Consider the following 20,055-nt stretch of genomic DNA (forward strand, 5'->3'; position numbering starts at 1 on the left):
CACGAGAGTACATATTGCCTGGTTCCATTTATATAAAGTTAAAAAACAGGCTAATCTAATCTATGCCAAAAGTCAGAAAAGTGATTATCCTTTGGGAGTAGTGAATACGGAAGGCTTGAGAGAACCTTCTGGAACGGTGTGAAAAATCATCAAGCTGTACCCTTAACAATTGTGCACTTTACGATATGAAAGCTATATGTATCTCAATAATATATTTCCCCTTCCTTGTCTTTTGTTATGTGACAGTCTTTGAATTTTCTTCCTATTCTTTTATGACATTTCTGTCTCCACTAGCTTCTTTTCTCTCATTTTGTACAAAATTCTTGCCACAGTTCCATTATTTTCTTTTGCTATAATCTGTGTTTTGGGCATCTTACCTGTGGCCTCACCTGTCTGCTTTCTGTAGGGGACCCTTACCCATATGTATTTTGCTCCAATCTGCCTCCTCCCATGGGGTCATAGAACTGACAGGACATCTAACTGTTATTGAGCTCACCACCATATGCTTTGGTCCCCTCGATGGCATCCCCTGGGGTTATTGTCCAGTGTATGCTTCAGTTTCCTTGATGATGAGGCAATCACCCCTATGCCAAAGTGCTGTCCAGGGAGTCCTGATCTTGACTTGGAATGTGCCTTGTCCTAGTATCTGTCCTTTGGCTCCTAGGTCTACCTCTTAACCTGATACTGGTCAAGTCTGAATCCTCTTTGACAAGATGGACAGAGCCTTCCCTGCTTTTTCTTTTCGTCAAGTCAAACATTCAAAGCTCCTTCAAGCTTTTTCCCAAACTACAGTCACACATTTCATTTCTCTCCCCTTCTGAACAGACCCCAATTTTATCATCAAAGTGTGGCACCCAGAATTAAATAGAAGACTTCAGGGTGATCTGACTTCTATAGACCATCGTCCCCTTTGTTGTAGTTGTTCTTTTCTGGATATATAGTTGGGCATTTGTCCATGTTAGTGCTCCAACTGCCTGTTGGATTTCTCAATCTGGATCTCCCTCAGAACATCAGACTCACCTTATCCAAAAATGAAACAATAATATACCTACGCACAGCAGTGATTCCTCTGTCTTTTTAAGACCAGCAGGTCAGATTGCTCGCTTCCCACACAGGCAATTTGACCCTTAGCTCTACTAATCACAGGGCACCTGTTATACAACTTCCTTACATTCTCTATTTGCATATGTGGGTTGGGGGAGGGGACTGTTTATCCTGATGCAGATTATGCACTTATTCGTGTTCATTATTCAACTCTTATTGGACTTCTCCACTTAGACTCACCTTATCTAAAAATATAATCATCATTCACCTGCCCACACCAGCCCCTTCTGACTTCCTTATACTCTGGATGTCTGTAACGGATGCTTCCTCCTTGCATCTGGCGTAAGAGCTCTTGTATCTGGCACCTCCTTTCCAAGTTCAAGTTTATAGTTCCCTCGCTCAGCTCTTCATTATCTGCTCTAAATTGTCCTTCCACCTCCAGCATCCACCCCTAGACAGAGATTTCAATGGCTCCCGTAGGTTTACCTTATACAATGGAAGACTTCCCCTAAGTCCAGGCCTTTGCCTGACCTACCTTTCCCTCCGAATCCTCAGTTCTTCCAGGGTCAGCCCAGATTCTCATGCCTTTGTCTTGGGACATCTGCTTTTAGCCAGGTGGTTCTGTCTAAACTAAATGCCTTTCCTTGTGCTCCCCCATTTGAACCTGCACCTGTCTTGGCCTCCCCTTCAGATGCCTACATCTAAAACAGGACCCCGTTTGTGTCCCTACAGTGTCCATCTTAGACCTGGAACAAAATCCAGCGAATGTGTATTAAATTGAATAAATATATGAATTACTTGCCCCTCTCATTAATCGGCAGAAAAGAGATAGAAATAGTTGAAAATTACCATGGATAAATACGCTTTCCTAGAAATACTAGTCATTTCTGATAGAAATACTAGTCATTTCTGAAGCCAAGAGGTTTCCGAAATAGTGAACGTATTTATGAGAATATTCAAAATAATCTTGTGGATCTTAATGTAATCAAGTGTATTTGAATAAAAGTCAAGAATCTAATTTGGAGGTCCAGTGCTAAGGTTTAGATTATTGAAGTTCAGCAAAATTCTTAGCTTGTCCTTTGAAAGAAGACATTCCAGGGGAAAAAAATGATCGACCTGGAGAGGAGGTATGCCTTGCACTTGGATGTAAATACACAGAAGTGAGGAAAACTTCATATAGTCACGGCAACCTGGCTTCTGGGGGAAAAAATCGAGATCATTGGTTAAGGAAAATTAGCCAGGATGTCTATTTTGAAGTGATTTGAATTAACTAAATTTTCTCCATTACCCAAAAGTCTTTGGGAAGGGAATAAAAATATATCAGATTGAATCCTGGTTTTTCATAGGAACTATAATTTCTAGTACCAAAAAATATTTCTCCGAATGTTGATATTCCTAGAACTGTCACCCCAGGAGATGTTTTATTGGGAAATGTTACTGTTCTCATGCAAACGTCAGCATTGGGAATGACTGATCAGTACAATTGGGGTCTTTAGTCTGCTTTTCTTGTGCTCCTTGCAGACAACAGATGGGTAAGGGAAGAAGTCTTCTAAACTTACCAGCAGTGTGATGTTTTGGAATTATCCATGATTACTGTCGTAATCCCTTCCCTCCCTCCCCTATCCATTTTTCTCAGGGACTATTCTATGGTTGGGAAGGTCGGGGTCAGGATCCCTTTAGGGACAAGGCCAGAGCAGAGGACAGGGTCACCTTTACAGTATGAGCTGAAAGAGAGAGAAACTACTCTTTGTAGGTAGAGGAACTGCCCTGGGAAGATCTTCAGAGGTTTCCTCCACCAGAGGGGAAACTGGACTTCCAGGTGCTCTCTTTTACTGTGCTTTTAGATTCCACCTGGTCAGTAATGGCCATCTGCATCAATCTACCCAATTCTTATTTCAACAATAAGATTTACATTTGTAAAAGGCATGGGAGGAGTATATAATATGTTTAAATATATAATATGCTATACATTAATCAAATACTGACTGAGGTCTCAAAGTGTTATTTTGCATGAAGATTTAAATGAGCAGATTCATCTTGATCTTCAGAGAGAATCATATGGATCACACAGAATCATGATAGTGAGAATACAATGCAGTGATCCTTGCAGTGAAAAACGTATATAAATTAAGATGCAATAACTAAGTGCAGTGAGGGTTCCAGGGAGTGAGGGATACATGTGTTCAGGAACTCAGAGCAGACGTGGGGCGTGATGGCAAGGACCAGCAGATGGGGCAGTGGTGATTGATGAAGCAAAGATGAATCTGGGCTTTCCACTGACCTGCTGCTGGTGCAGCCCATGAGCACCTCTTCCAGGTATAAAATGAGAATTGAATGCTGCCCACTTCATAAAGCTGCTGTGATGTGGCTTAAGGGAGTCGCATGAAATGTACTTAACACAGTACCTTGCCTGTAATCAATTCTTAATAAACACCAGCAGTTGCCTGCTATAGTTTGAGATGGATCTTAAAGGATGGGCAGGATTGTAGCAAGAGATGGCTGTAGAGGGTAAGGTGTTTTATGCTGAGCAGCCACCGTGTGTGTGTGTGTGTGTGTGTGTGTGTGTGTGTGTGTGTGTATGAGACGTGCACCAGACAAGGGATAGGGGATATCCATGTGGTGTTAGTGACCAGTAAGATTTTGAGGGCTATCCATAAGGAAATGCTGCCCAATAGAAATACAATGTGATGGGGCGCCTGGGTGGCTCAATCGGTTAAGCATCTGCCTTCAGCTCAGGTCACGATCTCAGGGCCCTGGGATCGATCCCCACGTCGTGCTCCCTGCTCAGTGGGGAGTCGGCTTCTCCTTTTCCCTCTGCCCCTTCTCTCCACTCATGCTCTGTCTCTCCCTCTCTATCTCAAATAAATAAATAAAATCTTTTTAAAAAGAAATATAATGTGAACCACATATGTCATTTTAAATTTTCTAGTGGTTAATGTTTTTTTAAAATAGGTAAAATTAAATATTTTATTTATTTATTTATTTATTTATTTATTTATTTATTTAACAGAGAATGAGAGAGAGCGCATAAGCAGGGGGAGCCGGAGAGGGAGAAGCAGACTCCCTGCTAAGCAGGGAGCCCGATGCGGGGCTTGATCCTGAGACCCTGGGATCACGACCTGAGCCAAAACAGACACTTAACCGACAGAGCCACCCATGTGCCCAAAATTAATTTTAATAATATATTTTCTTTAATCCAGTATATCAGTTTCAACATGTGAGCAATGTAAAAATTTTTTAATGAAATATTGTACAATTTTTTTACTAAGTCTTCAAAACCTGGTGTGTGTTTTCTACTTACAACACATCTGAATTCAGACGAGCCACGTTATGGGCGATCAACAACCATGCGGGCTAGTCACTGTGTCTGACAGCCCAGCCATACAGAGTCTCACTCTGATAGTGGTAGCGCCATTTTCTTTGCACTCTTTCTGTCTGTTGCCCTCCCTAAAGAGATAGATTGCAGTGCCTTTCTCCGATATAGTTAATTTAAGAAATGGAAAAGAGAGGGAAAACATGCTCTGGGTCACCGTCTTTCACAGCTGGTCCAATCCTGAGATGGTCAGCAATAAAAACTCTTTGGTTAAAGAATTTTGGGAGACACTAGAACATAAATTAACCCTTCTAGATTATAGTCATATAGAGGCTCTAGAAATCTTGCAACAACAACAAAAAAAAAAACAAAAAAACCCCCTGTTTTACTTTGTATAACTCCACATTTCCCAGTTCATTAGGATTTAGAACAATGTTTTCTTTTAACACATACTAACTTTGGTAACATTGTTCGCAGCCTGTTTTCTTCAATCTGTTTTACCTTGAGGGTTTCAGTTTTTGAATACTTCATAAGGGCTTTAGAGCTTCTGATGAGTATTAGGTGTGTGCAGTCACACCTAATAGATGCTTAATCAGTATTTGTTGATCAATGAATAGTTGTGATCCAGACACTTCCCCATTAATTTAGCTTTTTTCCATAGAGAAATCAAATTAAAACAAGATAATTTAAAGTTGTGAAGGTGAGAAACACTTTAGTATTCCCTAGAGAAAGTCTGATTTGCTAGGCAACCAGTGTAAGTTTGAAATGAATTTGCATTTGTCTTAGGAACACGACCATGTTAAAGTTCAATGACCAAGTGAGAACAGATGCCCTTTGCTGAGGAAATACCTCTGCGCGCACTTGGTGAGACCAACACAGCAACCCTTCCAGCTCCTTCACTGCGACTGATGGGAAGCCTCCATCAGTCAGCTGCTCTTTTTAATGATCAGTTATATTTTTCTTATGTAAAGATAATCTTTATGTGGCTGGTGTTTTACATTTTTGTATAGAAGATTTTATAACATATGTCATATATGGCTTCACACATGGTCTTTGGGAATTTTTGAATATATATAACATATATCCACTGTTAGCTCAGTTTAATATCTATACTTAAGATTTGTTTGGATTTGCTGAGTTCTTGTATTTTTCTAAGTCAAAACCCCTTTGGAAATTAGCTAATAGCATTTTGCCTGGCAGGTTTTTTCCCTCAGGGGCTCAGAACACTTTGTATTAAGCACTCAGGGATGCTACTGCAGCAACATTAGTGCAAATTGAATATTGGTGACAACATTTAATTCTCTTCATTTTGCCTGTGTATTGAGAGCACCAGATACCTGAAACTATGGTCTGATGTTACAAGCATGCAGTGACAAGATACTGCAGTGACAGCAAATCCCCTTCTCCCGATAGCCAGATGTGCTTATTAGCCTACTTAGTGCATTATTTTGTTAAATCAAAATTGGAAATGTATGCCAGGATGTTAGAACTCAGTCAACAGTATTAATGCAAATACCTACTTCAGGCTCCATACTGTGTGATGCACGATGGTGTATGAGCAAAGAAAAAATTAAGACTGGCACCCCTGAGCTATACACATTGAAACAACATCATTGAGTTCGAAGAGTGGTAAGCTTGGGGGTCCATGATGCAGTTGTTTAAAGATTTTCCAAAAATGAATACACAGGCATATGTGCATACGAGAGGGAACGTACATATGAGTTTGACTTTTCCTGTTTTGTCAAATGAAAGATGTGGATTATACAGATTTTCAAAATGGGCACCTGTAAATATGGACTTATTTTGAGGGCTTCACACATGGTCTTTGGGAATTTTTGAAATATGTGTTTATTCTGAGGATAGTGTTTAGTAATTAACTATTCTGGGTCATCTAAGGCAGTGTTTTTCAAACTGTGGGTCATGACCCCCTAAGAGATTGTGAAATAGGAAGTTGGGCACATCCAGCCTTGTTTTATTTTTTTAAAAGATTTATTTATTTATTTGAGAGAGAGAGAGAGTGGAGGAGGGGCAGAGGGAGAAAATCTCAAGCAGACTCTCCGCTGAGTGGGGAGTCCCTTGTGGGGGTTTGATCCCATGCCCCATGAGATCATGACCTGAGCTGAAACCGAGTCAGATGCATAACCAGATGTACCACCCAGGCACCCCCAGCCTTGTTTTAAATAAAAGTGAATGGAACAGAAAACATCTGGATGTAAGAGCTAAGTACTGTTTTATAAAATGTTTGTTTCTGGGGCACCTGGGTGGTGCCCACTTCGACCTACTCTTGGTTTCGGCTCGCATCAGGCACCATGCTTAGCGTGGAGTCTGCTTGAGATTCTCTCTCTCCTTCTCTCTTGTGCCCCTCCCGCTTGTGCTGTCTCTCTCTCTCTCAAATAAATAAAATATTAAAAAAATATATTTGTTTCTGTTTTGAATGTATGTGTATGGTGTGGGTCATGATGTGAAATGTATTTATTACTGTGGACAGAAGTCAAAAGTTTGAAAGTCATTAATTGCTAGATCACTGGTTCTTCACCTTCGCTGCACACTGGAATCACCCAGTGGGCTTTGAAAAATAGGGCTGCATGGGTCCAGGCCCCTGGAGATGCTGCTGTTTTTGCTTTGGGGTGTGACCTAAGCATGGGGCATGCTTAAAACTTCTTAGATATGTAGGTAGGAAGAAGAACCCTTGAAGAGCTGAGCCTTCGAGACAAGCTCTGCTAGGTAATTTCAGTGCCTCTCTCTGGATTCTCATTTATTTAATTTGCCTTGGGACCAAGTTGTCCTACAAATTGGAATTGTGACAGAGTCTAGGGAAGGAGCAGAGTGGGCTTAGGAGATAGATAATGGCTGCCCCAAGTGAAGGACACATGCAGTCTTGTGGGGTAAAAAAATAAAAGCTTCACAGTAGTTCAGATAGAGAAATGTGGAGGGAGAATGTAGAGTGGAAAAGAGACTGGGATAATTAGAATTGTGTGAGCATCCCACCTGCCATTCCACTCTGTGAGTGAATGGCCCAGAGTCAGTGTGATATGGGACCTCAGAGCTTGCTGTTGCCCTAGGTGGTCTGTTTATGGGTGCCTCTCACTACTGCAAGCCACTCCACACACCAAACTGCATTTAAGGGTAATTCTTTTTCTTTTTTCTTTTATTTTTTTATAATTTTATTTTTAAAATTTTCATTCCAATATAGTTAACATACAGTATTATATTAGTTTCAGGTATACAGTATAGTGATTCAACAGTTCTGTTTATTACTAATCTACTTTGTGGAGGGTTTTTATCATGAATGGATGTTGTCCTCTGTCAAAGCTTTTTCTGCATCTTTTGAAATCGTCACGGGGCTTTTATCCTTTCTCTTATTGATATAATGTATCACACTGATTGATTTCTGAATACTGAACCATCTTTGCAACTGGGGATAAATCCCACTTGATTGTGGTGAATGATTTCTTAATTTAGTGTTGGATTTCGTTTGTTAGTATTTTATGAGAATTTTGCATCCATGTTCATCAGGGGTATTGGCCTGTAGTTCTCTTTTTTCAGTGGAGTCTTTATCTGGTTTTGGTTTCAGGGTAATGCTGGCCTCAGAATGAATTTGGACATTTTCCTTCCTTTTCTATTTTTTGGAATTGTTTGAGAAGAATCAGTATTAATTCCTCGTTATGTGTTTGGTAACATTCCCCTGTGAAGCCATCTATCTGGTCCTGGACTGTCCTTTGTTGGGAGTTTCTTGATGACTGATTCAATGTCGTTGCTAGTAATCATTCTGTTCACATTTTCTATTTCTTCCTGATTCACTTTTGGGAGGCTATGTGTTTCTAGGAATTTATCCATTTCTTCCAGGTTTCCAATTTGTTGGCATATAATTTTTCATCAAATTCTCTTATAATCCTTTGCATTTCTGTGGTGTTGGTTGTTCTTTCTCCTTTTTCATTTCTAATTTTATTTATTTAAGTGCTTCCTCTCCCTCTCTCTCTCCCCCTCCCGCCCCCTCCCTCTCTCTCTCTTTTTATGAATGTAGCTAAAAGTTCATCAATTTTGTTGATCTTTTCAAAGAACCAGCTTCTGGTTTCATTGATCTGTTTCATTGTTTTTATAGTTTCCCTGTTTCATGTATCTCTGCTCTAATCTTTATTATGTCCTTCCTTCTGCTGGTTTTGGTTTTGTTTGTTCTTTTTCAAACTGTTTTAGGTGTAAGGTTCACTTGTTTATTTGAGATTTTTCTTGCTTCTTAAGGTAAGCCTATATTATGAACGTCCCGTTTAGAAAGCTTTTGCTGCATCCCAAAGATTTTGGACTATTTTGTTTTCATTTTCATTTGTCTCCATGTATTTTTTAATTTCATCTTTGATTTTTTTGGTTGCCCCATTCATTGTTTAGTAGCATATTATTTAACCTCCATGTATTTATGCTCTTTCCAGATGTTTTCTTGTGGTTGATTTCTAGTTTCATATTTTTGTGGTCAGAAAAGATGCATGGTATGACTAATCTTTTTGAATTTGTTGAGACTTATTCTGTGGCCTAATATGTGATCTATTCTGGAGAACGTTCCTTGTGCACTTGCAAAGAATGTGTATTCTGCTGTTCTAGGATTGAATGTTCTGAATACATTTGTTAAATCCATCTGGTCCCATATGTCATTCAAAGCCACAGTTTGTTGATTTTCTCTTCGGATGATCTATCCATTGACGTGAGTGCAGTACTAATGTTCCCTACTATTATTGCATTACTATTAATTACTTCATTTATGTTTGTTATTAACTGTTTTATATATTTGAGTGCACCCATGTTGGGTGTATGAATATTTACAATTACTTTTTGTTCTTGTTGGATTGTTCCTTTTATGATTATACATTTTCCTTCTTTGTCTCTTGTTACAGTCTTTGTTTTAAAATTTTAAGGGAAATTCTTGGTTTATTCTCTTATGGTAGTCCTTCCCTCACAGAAGATGAAACTGCTATATTCATGTTACAAGGAGTGACTGAGTTTTAGCAAAACATCATCATCTAATACATTAAATTAATCTTGTTACTTCTAATTCTATTGGTTTATATTCTTGTTCTTACATGGCTTCCTTTGCTCAGTGTGACTGTGTGGCTCATCCTGAATATAGTGGGCCAGTAAATTAACTCCCAACTTCTTGTATATCTGTTAGCAAAGATTAGAAGACATTGGGAAATGATGTGAATCGGCCTTAAAGCTTACTTCAACTATTTATCAGTAATCTTATCTATATGTGAAATAAGAGTCAGAGGAAAACCTGTATTAAAAAGGGAAGTGGGGGGTGCCTGGGTGGCTCAGTTGGTTGAGCCTCTGACTCTTGGTTTCAGCTCAGGTCATGATCTCAGGGTCCTGGGATTGAACCCCGGGTCAGGCTTTGCACCTGGCAGGGAGTCTGCCTGGGGATTCTCCGCTCCCTCTGTCCCTCCCCCTACTTGAGCACTCACACGTGCGCTCTCTCTCTAAAATAAATGAATAAATCTTTAACAAAAAATAAGGAAAGTGGGATTTAAATTGTTACCTAAGAAAGGTGAGAGATTTAAATTGTTACCTAAAAAAGGCGCCTGGGTGGCTCAGTTGGTTAAACAACTGCCTTTGGCTCAGGTCATGATCCTGGAGTCCGGGGATCGAGTCCCGCATCGGGCTCCCCGCTCAGCGAGGGGCCTGCTTCTCCCACTGACCCTCCCCGCTCTCATGTACTCTCTCTCTCATTCTCACTCTCTCAAAATAAATAAATCTTTAAAAAAAAAAAAAAAGGTGAGGATGATAATGAAGGTGACCACTGATATTGGTGACCGTGGCAGTGAACATTTATTGAGCTATTCACTAAGCAACCTGCAATGGGCCAGTGTTTTCCATGGATTACTTTACTTGATCCCTAGAACACCCCTTTGAGGTAGGTGCTATTACAGTCACCCCATTTTACACAGAAGGAACCCAAGTTAAGTGATTTGCCTGAGAGATGCAGCTGGGATTCAACATCAAATGTGTTGCCCACAGGCCTGAGAACTGAATCTTCTCGAGAGTGAGGAGAGGGCCAGGGAGGCTGTTCCAGGCCAGAGGCCAAACTCGATTCCAGAGAATGAAGGGACGCTTGTGACATGACATGCTGGAGAGAGAGTCAGTCCAGTTACACAGCCTGATGGAAGAGCTGAAACTATGAAATATTACCAAAGAGTAACAAAAATAAAATGAGAGAATCTTCTTATACTGATGTAGGGAGTTGATAGGACATCTTGAGCATGGAATAAGCAAGGTGGAGGATGACACACAATGAACATTTATTTGGAAAAGAAACACATGTGTGTATGTGGGAGAAAGAGAGAGATATTAAATCTTCCAATGCACAGAAGTGATCTGGAAAGATAATCCCAAATTATAAGTGTCCTCCTCTGCCAAGGATGTAGGCTCCAGGTGTTAGTGGTGATGGTCAAAAGAACTTGAGCTTTGATCTAATTGTGTTTTGTTTCTGTTTGTTTGCAAGCAATTTGATTGCGTTTGTGTGCTTAGGTAATTTTGGAAAGGTTAGGGCTTTGATACAAAACAAATGAAAAAGGGGGATAATTCAGAATTTCATATTCAGGTTGGTCCCATCTCCAAAGTCCTAGACTGGAAGATTGCACAACTCTTTAAATTTGTGGAAGCTGAGATGATGCAAGGGCATAATGGAAAACAATTTGACACTTCATTGATAGAGAAGAGAGCTTGGTTGCTAATTAGCTCCATTTTTTTTTTTTAAGTGAAAGAGTATTTGGGAGTTTTAGAAATCTGAGCATTGGCATAGGGATTTAGAGAATGTTCTGGTAAAGAAACCCTGCTTTTAGTTACCTGGCCCAGAGGTGGGAATGAGGGCCAGACAAGGAAGGGGAGGCCATTGGCTTCACTCCTAGCTATCACTGCATCCTTCCAGAGCTCAGTGAGGCAAGTCCTCTTGTGGTTGTGCACGGCATTTTAAAAATGTTTCCAAAACCCTAAACGGCTAATTCTGTGTGTTGTAGATGGAGACAAGAGATCTGGACTTCTGAACTTCTACTCTGAAAAGATAAAATGTGCAAGCCCTTCAGGATGCTGGGGAGGCTGGGCTGAACTGAAGAGGGAGACAGGGACATGCCGGCTTGAAGGGTATGTAACATTGACATTATAAAACCCAGTGTGTGGCAACCCGGGGACATTTCTCGATTTCTAGGTTCAACCGTGCGTCAGAGAGATTGTGTGCTCTAGCTCAGTTATGCTGGCGTGAGTGTGAATTCTCTGGCAGGGGGCAGCTGTGTACCTGTTTCCAGGTGTCTGAAGGATTCAGTGTAGGATGTATGGTCGCAGGGCCACACCAACACCAAGGTGGTTGAGGAGAACATAAACTATAGCTCCTGTTGATGGAGCGTGGACTATGTGCCCGGTGAGGCTCTAAGCAGTTTAATGGATTGATTCATTTAATTCCCACAACACTGCTGTGAAACAGGCACGGCTGTTGTCCCCATTGTAGAAATGGGAGCACCAGGGAGCACAAAGAAGCTGGTTGCTTGCCAAGAGGGGTTGTGATGGTGGGACCCCATCCCAATATAAAAGCCTTACTCTGTCTGCTCTCTCCCTCTCTTGTACATTTCTTCCCATCCCCGCTTTTCTCTTGCTCTTTTTTCATAGCATCATAGGTCTCCAAATAACAGGGAATTAGCATCAAAGGGATGTCAGTAGACATCACTGGCGGATCTGACCTTCCAAAAATGGCCGCAACACTATTGCTTAGAACCTTGCCATGCTCGCTCAGGCAGGGAAGGCTACTTTCCCTCTCCTGGAGTCTGGATAGAATTCAGTGACAGACAGAAGGTGGGGAGGGACACAGAGTGGCTTCAATACCAGACCATCAGAGACGACATGGCTTGTACCTGGCTATCTTTTTCTTTAGGCACACTTGTCTTTGAGACCAGCCACCATTGGCCCAGTCCCCATAGAAAGGCCACGTGTAGGGATTGCAGCCACCAGCCCCACCTAAGGCCACACTGACATGTGAGTGAGACTTTGGGTGGCTCCAGCTCCCAGTGTTGGAGCTGCCCCCACTGATGCCAAGCAGAGAAGAGACAAGCTATCCCTGATGCACTGTTCCTGCTCAGCCCTGCCCCCACAGCAGATTTGTGAGCAACACTAACATTGTCATCGTTTCGAGTGCATACTCACTGCAACACCATTTAAGGTAGAGGACAATACACTCATTTACAAGTAAGGAAATAGGGCCCCATTGAGATGATGTGACTCACCCAGGCCACAAGATGAGGTGGGATTTGAGTCCAGGTCTAGTCTACCCAAGCTTATGAGATCCACCACTGCCCAGCTGTCCGCTCCTTCTGGATCAAGAGCTGGGACCTTTGCTGCCACTTAGACACTGCTGCTCTCAGAGAAAGCCAATCCATTTGGCAAAAGAGGACAAGACAGTAAAACAGAAGAACTAGCTTTACACAGTCTGCTGTTTCCTTAATTTGAACCTCAGATAAATGCTGCCAGTCCTGGCTCAGACATACAGTTCCCTCAGGAAGCCAGCTACCTTCCCTCCATGAGCTTAGACTCGATGGGATCTGCTCATGTCCCGCGAGATACTTTTCCGTATCATGTGAAGTAATAGTCATTCATGTGACCAGATACTTCTGTCACCAACATAGCTATTTCTTGTTTGACTTCAGCCTCTCTGAGGCCAGGGATGGTCCTCCTGTCTCTGGTCTCCTCACCTCATGTCTTCTAGCACAGATTCTGACTCCCAGTGGACAATGAATAAAGGCATGAGAAATAAATAACCACAGAGCATCAACTGAGAATTTTCTTGACAATGATGACAGTAGGGCGAGGAAATGCAAAATTCCAGATATAAATACCGACATCTTATCTTGCGGCTGACGATTTGTCTTTTGAGGTCAGAGGTTTCTTTTTCACTTCCTTTGTCTTTCCTGTGAGATAAAACATCTTCACGTTTGACTTCTGTAAAAAAACGACTTCAGTGAAATGCAGCAGTCAATTAACAATGGCAGGAACTGGCAGCGCTCTGACACACTCTATTTCACTGCATTGTTATCCAAGTGAAAAACACTTTCAGATGTGCGACATGGGAGATTTGATTTTGGTGCGAATGTTGAAATAGGACATGTAGCTTCTGCATTCGTTCCGGGCAGCCTTTACTCATAGGAATGGGGGCACTTGTGTCTTTGATCTTGTATTTAGCTATGAGCGTGTCATTGTGGCTGCTCGAGAACTGTGGATAACTCCTATCTCTACCTTGTCCAGAATGTCTGCTCTTTTACCCTACGCTTCGCAGGTGTAGGGCTCCAGTTATAAAGGAGGCGACAGCAGGACGAGAATATGAGGATTGTTTTTCTTGGTTGTTGTTATTATGAGGGATGAATAAATGCATGCAAAATGTGAGGCAAGTTTAAGTCTTTAATCATTATTTTTTATGGCCCAATCCATCAGTTAGCTTTTGTTGCCTTAAAAAAAAACACCCCCAGAACATTAGTAGCTTAAAATAATAGCCATTTATTTAGTTTAGGATTCTGCAGGTTAAATGGTTTGGGCTGGACTCCGCTGATCTGGCTGGCCCAGCAGGGCTGACACATGTATCTTCAGTTAGCTACCAGGTTGGCGATGGCAGCCTCGCCTGGGAGGGCTCACCTCTGTTCTGCGCGTCTCTCATCCCCCCACAGGTTGGGGCTCCAAGAGAGTGAACACACCTGGCTTCTTGAGGCTAGGGCTTGAAATGACACAGGGTCACATCTGCCAGATTCTATTGGCCAGTCCAGACTCAAGAGAAAAGAAATCGACCCCAGCCCTTGATGGGAGGAACTGCAAAGCTGCCTTGCAAAAGGCAGGCATGTAGGAAGAGGGGAGAACTGTGGTCGTCTTTGCAACCCACAACACCACATGAAATGCCAATATTGTACCAAGGGAATTAACAACATTACGATACAGAATGAAAGGAAACCACGTGCATGGCTGATAACTTACGAGAAAAATGGCCCTGGGCTGAGAAGAGAGGACAGCAGGAAGAAGCTCAGATAGATACAGAATAGAAGAGCCACCAGCCATTTTCCCCCTTCCCCTCCCGCCTAACTCTGTGGAAGGGGGATTGAGAGGGAGGGGTGCGGCAGAGCACAGGGGGCATAGTTGGTAGGAAAGACTCTGCTTTTGCTGTTCTCTTTCCTCCCATTGTCAGTGGTGGTGGGGGGGGAGTAGCAGGTGATGAAAGTGTGGCTCTCCCAAGTCTCACTTGGGGGAGCCAGCAGAGAGGGAGGGAAAGGGTTAAATGGTCTGTCTCCCGAATGGCTTTGTTCCCATGGGATCTCAGGAAGGCTTCAGCTACGAACACTTGGCCTCGAAACTACCACCACGTTCACGGTCACATTTCATCATCACAACAGCCCTGTAAGGGTGGGATCATTATTATCCTCACTTTACAGATGGGGAAACTGAGTGCTAAGAGGTCAAGTAACTTGCCCTCATGATCACAGTTGGGCATTGGCAAAGATGGTGTTCAAAGTCCAGTTGTGTGATGGCTTCCGTGGTGTACTTGGCTGAACCCCGCCATGCCGATGCAGCCTGTGGGTTTTATAAAAATGGCGGCCCTCGTACAGGTGTGATCAGAGCACTTGGGGTTTACTCCCTCCCCTTTCCCTGGCCTCCATTTGGATCCTGGACTGAGGAGCATGGTATGGAAGTGCAGCGCTGGTGGGATGTCATCACCAGCGGAGAATCTGGCAAGCAGCAAGTAAGCAGCTACCTTTGGGAAGACCTCCAGCTTCCCCTGGGTAAGCAGGGATGGGTCATTTTCAGTCCCAACTGGGTGCTCCATCTCCTCCTCCTGGCTGAGTCCTGAGGCCCCAGAGGCTGGGTTTGAGTACCCTATTTCACAGTACCCAGAGGGTGCTCTGGCAGGGTCTAGAGCAAGCCTACGCCTCTGCTCACCAGACCAAAATCCTCAGGCCACTACTGGGCCCATCTGACACAGCTCTGCTGAAAATACCTCCCATGCCTTAATTAACCATGCACACAGAGGAGCACAGCCAGACTGGTGTCTTTCGCTGGACGCCTCTCTGATGTTCTCCCGTTCTCAGGCTTCTCCTTTTTCCATGCAACACAATCTCACTAATTAAATATAGCGGCGAATGCTTGTTTTTCCTGTTGCTCTCCTTGCTCACTGTTTAGTTAAAGGCTAGTGCTGCCATCCACTGGTTGAGAATTTTAAAGTGATTTCATGAAGAATTTCTCTCTTTTCCTGTCATTCTTCTTTTTCCCTCTGTGTTTTCTTCAGTTCTACTCGTTCTTTCCAACATGCAGATGCAGCTTCGAAGCCTGATAGTAATAGGATAAGTGAGTCTTGTTGGAAATAGTAGCATTGCTTTAAGGCTTGCGATGAGTCAGGTCCTGTTCTAGGTACGTCACCCATTCTTTCCTCACATGGCCCTGAGAGGTAGTGAGGCCCTGTCTTTGTCCCCATTTTACAGATGAGAAAATGGAGAGCACTGAAGTCATCTGTGTGTCATGGTGTCTGGCACATTCGAGGGCTCGATGAGTGTTAGCTTTTATTTGTAAAAATGGGCCGTATCTTGGCTTGGGTCAAGAATTTGTGTGCAGGGGCGCCTGGGTGGCTCATTTGGTTAAGCGACTGCCTTCGGCTCAGGTCATGATCTCAGGGTCCTGGGATCGAGCCCCGCATCGGGCTCCCTGCTCGGTGGGAAGCCTGCTTCTCTCTTTCCCACTCCCCCTGCTTGTGTTCCCTCTCTCGCTGTCTCTCTCTGTCATATAAATAAATAAAATCTTAAAAAAAAAAAGAATTTGTGTGCAGTGACACATGGACACACAATGAAGGAGGGGGTGGGGTTGGGAAGTGGAGAGGCCATCAGGATGTGACCATGAGCAGGTGACAGTAGGTAGCTGGGGCTCAATCCCACTGGAGATCTGTGACAGATGGGGTAGGATACATCTTGGAATTATCCCACCAAGGGACACGGAAGCTGGGGTATTCTTGGAGAAATCATGGGAATCTTTTTAAAGCAGTTGCAGACTTCCTCATTGTCATCCTGTCTGTTGCCACCCATTTGTCCAGGGAAAGAAGCAGGGAAAAGCTCTTGTGCATTATTCCCCCCGACTTCCTGTACTTTCCCTTTGTTCTCTGCCTTGGCTGTCGCTGCACAGCATACCACCCCCAAACTCAGTGGAAAATTAACAAGGAGCATTTATTTAGCTCATGCAACTAAAGGTTGGCTGGGGTTTGGCTGATCTGGGTTGAGCTCAGCTGGATGGCTCTGCTTCCGGCATACATCCAGCTAGGGTTGGCTTCTCTTGGCTGAGATATGGGCTCGGGCCAGCTCCATTTGAGTGCATTCTAAGTCAGGCTTCTGGGCAGTTGCTACCCAAAGAAGGCTTTTCTCATGACCATGACAGAGGCACAGGGGTGCGAGTGGAAACCCAAGAGGCCTCTTAACGTAGACTTCTCTATTATCTTATTGAGTAAAGGAAGTGACATGGCCAAACCCAAGTTAAGAGGCAGGAAGGTACATTCTGCCTTCACTGGGGAGGTTTCTACTGCGGGCCTTGGCTTAGAATCAATAAGGCACTCTGCCGGCTGCTAAACTGTGCAAATACAACATGAAATTTAAAAGTTTTACCACTGCCAGTCTTCGTTATCACTTTGGGCAAAATCCCAAATCTTTAACGATATTCTAATTTGTTATTAATGGGAGATGGTTATTAAAAGCTGCACACCCTCGGGTTCTAGAAACCTCTTTGCTGTCTCAGACCTCAGCTGGGGACTGTTGCCTTATCTCACACCGTGACTGCTCATCATGGACTCACAAGGTGTCTGGAGTTGTTGAGCTCTTCTGTCCCAGTTACAACTGGTTACCACCTGGGCAGCTGCCTCAAATGGTGCAACTTGGCATCTGCCCCTACCAGTTGCTCAAGCTCAGAGTGAAATAAGAGCAGCAAGTGGAATGAATTGTCAGTTATATTGATGTGTGTATTTTCCTACATTTTGGGAGAAGGCTGGACTCCTGTAAAAATCTCATTTCTCTGCTTTTCTCAGTACCTTGGCTCTCTTTCTGGCATGTCGACAATTTGGCTGGAAGAAGAAGAGGCAGAGCTTTTATTTGGATGGAATTTGCAGCCATAAATCTACAGAACTTTTTTTCCAAGTTAGCATGGAAAAGACTTGCCATTTTATGCTTTTTGTGAGTTATAAGTCGTAAAGCATATGCTCAGGGTGGCTTGACTCTGTGTTGTTGGCCCTGTAAAGAAGGTCTGCGGAAAAAATCTAAGCCTTGAACGATTAAAAGTCTTTGCAAACACTCATAAGTTATTTATACTGTGTCCACATACTGGCCGAGCAAGCAAGCAAGTGAACACAGACCTTGATGCTAACGTCTTAACCATGGCACCTTACTTTGTCCTGTTAGAGCATTCTAATTAACACATTAATGAAATCATATGCCCCATTAATACTAAATCAAAATGCCTGTGAGCGTAGTGGTTCACTTCTGTCTTTATAAATGCACAAGGGTGGAGCAGAAAGCATCAGAAGTGGGAGCCAATAACCAAGTGTCACTTCTTGGTGGGAAGGATGGTGGGGGCAGTGGGTAAATGAGACAGGGAAAGGAAAGCAGTTGTGTTAATGGACAGATTAGCACCATGGGCAAGCGGGGCTCTGTCCTTCGGGGGAACTCTGGGAGATGATTCGACCTCAACTCAGAGTTGCTTCACCAAGGTCGCTGGGGTATTTTATCCACTGACTCCCATCCATCGTTGGTGAGGACCATTTCAAGGGGCAGTAACTCTCTGGGCTTCTGGTCCACCCATGGGTAAGTCAAGTATGCTGCTGTCAGAGTCTTCAGAAAGAGTACCACCGGTACTTGCTGTGGAAACTCTAGACTTGTTAAGAGGATGGTAAGTGCTTGAAGGGACCTGGTGAGGCACCATTAGCATCTGCTATGAGCATGCCAGAGATTTTCGGGAATGGAAGGAGAGAATTTGTGGCTTTTGAAATGGAGCACAGCAGAAGCTAAATACCTTGAAGGACTTTGGACTGAATGGGGAAAGGTGAGTATTCCTTTGCTTGGCTATTTAATTTATTTATATCTTGGCACAGCCATACAATGAAACATTATACAACTATGAACAAAAGAGGGAGAGCTAAAGAGATGATATGAAACTCTATTCAAGAGCATAGTGCAGAACAATGTGTAGAATATGCTGGATTTTTTTTATGCAGACACTTTTATTGGTTTATAATTTACATGTCCTAAAATTCACCCATTTTAAGGATACAAGTATGAGTGGGTAAATATATAGTTTTCTAGAAATTTCATATAAATGGAATCATACAATAGGTAGACTTTTGTGTCTGACTTTCACTCAGCATGGTGTTATTGAAATGATTCACATCATAGCATATGTCAACAGTTTGTTCCCTTTTTGCTGTACAATAGTATTTCATTGTATGGATATGTCACTTTTTGTTTATCTGTCCTACAGTTGATAGAAATTTGGTTTGTTTTTGGTTTTATTATTCCAAATAATGCTGCTTAGGAACATCCACACGTAGTCTTTATGTGGACATATATTTTAATTTCTCTTGGGTAGGTACTTAACCAGCGAAATTTCTGGGGCATATGGTAAGTATATGTTTAGTTTTTTAAGGAACGCCACACTGTTTTCAAAGAGACTATACCATTTTATTACATTCCCACCAACACTGAATGAAAGGTCCTGTTTCTTCATATCCTCTCCAACAACTGGTAACATCAGTTTTTCTGACATTAATCATTCTGATAGAAGCCTAGGGGCATCTTATCTCTGGTTTAGCATTTCTTAATGACTAAGGATGTCCAGCATCTTTTCATGTGCTTATATGCCACTCACAAATCTTCTTGGGGGAAATGTCTCTTCAAATCTTTTCTCATTTTTGTTTCTTTTCTTATTGATTAAAAAGGGCTTGGACTATTGTAATTTTTTTCTGTAAGGTCAACATTTTTTCCAAATAGAAAGTTTAAAAAAGAAAAATCCTAGCCCCCATCAGTGTCCCCACACCCCATCAGAATGGTACCCTCAGGAATTGTTTCATGGTGTTTCATCCTCAGTAAAAGAATTAAAAGGAAGGGAGAGATCAGATTTTCAATCTTCTGCCAGAAAGAGTCATTGTCTGGTAAAGACACAATGGATCGTTATTAAATCAAGACATACTTCCTTGACAGCTTTTTTTTCTGTAATGGGAAATTGGTGACTTAAAAATATCCGGATGTTAGATAAAGGAAAAACATGAAAAGACTTATTACTGTCTTTCTTTCTTCCGTCCCTACAGAAGTTACCCAGCTTTCCCAGCCTTTTCCCCCCGCGTTTGGGTAAGAGGCACTTGCTATGTGTCTGCCTTCCGGTGTAGAGTGGGACCCTGGGAGCGGAGGAGTGAGCAGAGCCGGTCGGCTTATGGGCACGGGCGCTTGCATGTTCCCCAGCGGCGCTTCCCTCACATCCCCTCCACACCAACCTTAATTGCGCACAAGCATGTGCGTCTGTGGAGTTGCCTCTCTTTCACTTCCCACCAAACCCGTTACTTCTACAATTTCTCCCATAATAAAGTGAACCAGATATAGGCCCGTAAATTTATTGAGTCTGAACAGAAATTAATGGGCCAGTTACCTAATAGTACACGGAGTAAAGAACAATGC

General features: G+C 42.6%; 1 protein-coding gene across 6 annotated transcripts in view; it reads left to right on the plus strand.

Annotated features, from left to right (window-relative positions):
- RIN2 (Ras and Rab interactor 2) overlaps positions 1–20,055 on the plus strand; it is a 241,267-nt gene that overhangs the window by 38,242 nt on the left and 182,970 nt on the right. For all 6 annotated transcript variants that reach the window (XM_073878448.1, XM_025876877.2, XM_073878450.1 and 3 more), the window contains exon 2: positions 11,359–11,482. The gene's annotated coding sequence lies outside the window, so the exon portion shown is untranslated. The remainder of the gene's footprint in view (positions 1–11,358; positions 11,483–20,055) is intronic.

Source organism: Callorhinus ursinus, unplaced genomic scaffold, assembly GCF_003265705.2.
Source record: "Callorhinus ursinus isolate GAN/ISIS: 27379988/994484 unplaced genomic scaffold, GSC_fseal_2.0 scaffold29, whole genome shotgun sequence".
Taxonomy (NCBI): domain Eukaryota; kingdom Metazoa; phylum Chordata; class Mammalia; order Carnivora; family Otariidae; genus Callorhinus; species Callorhinus ursinus.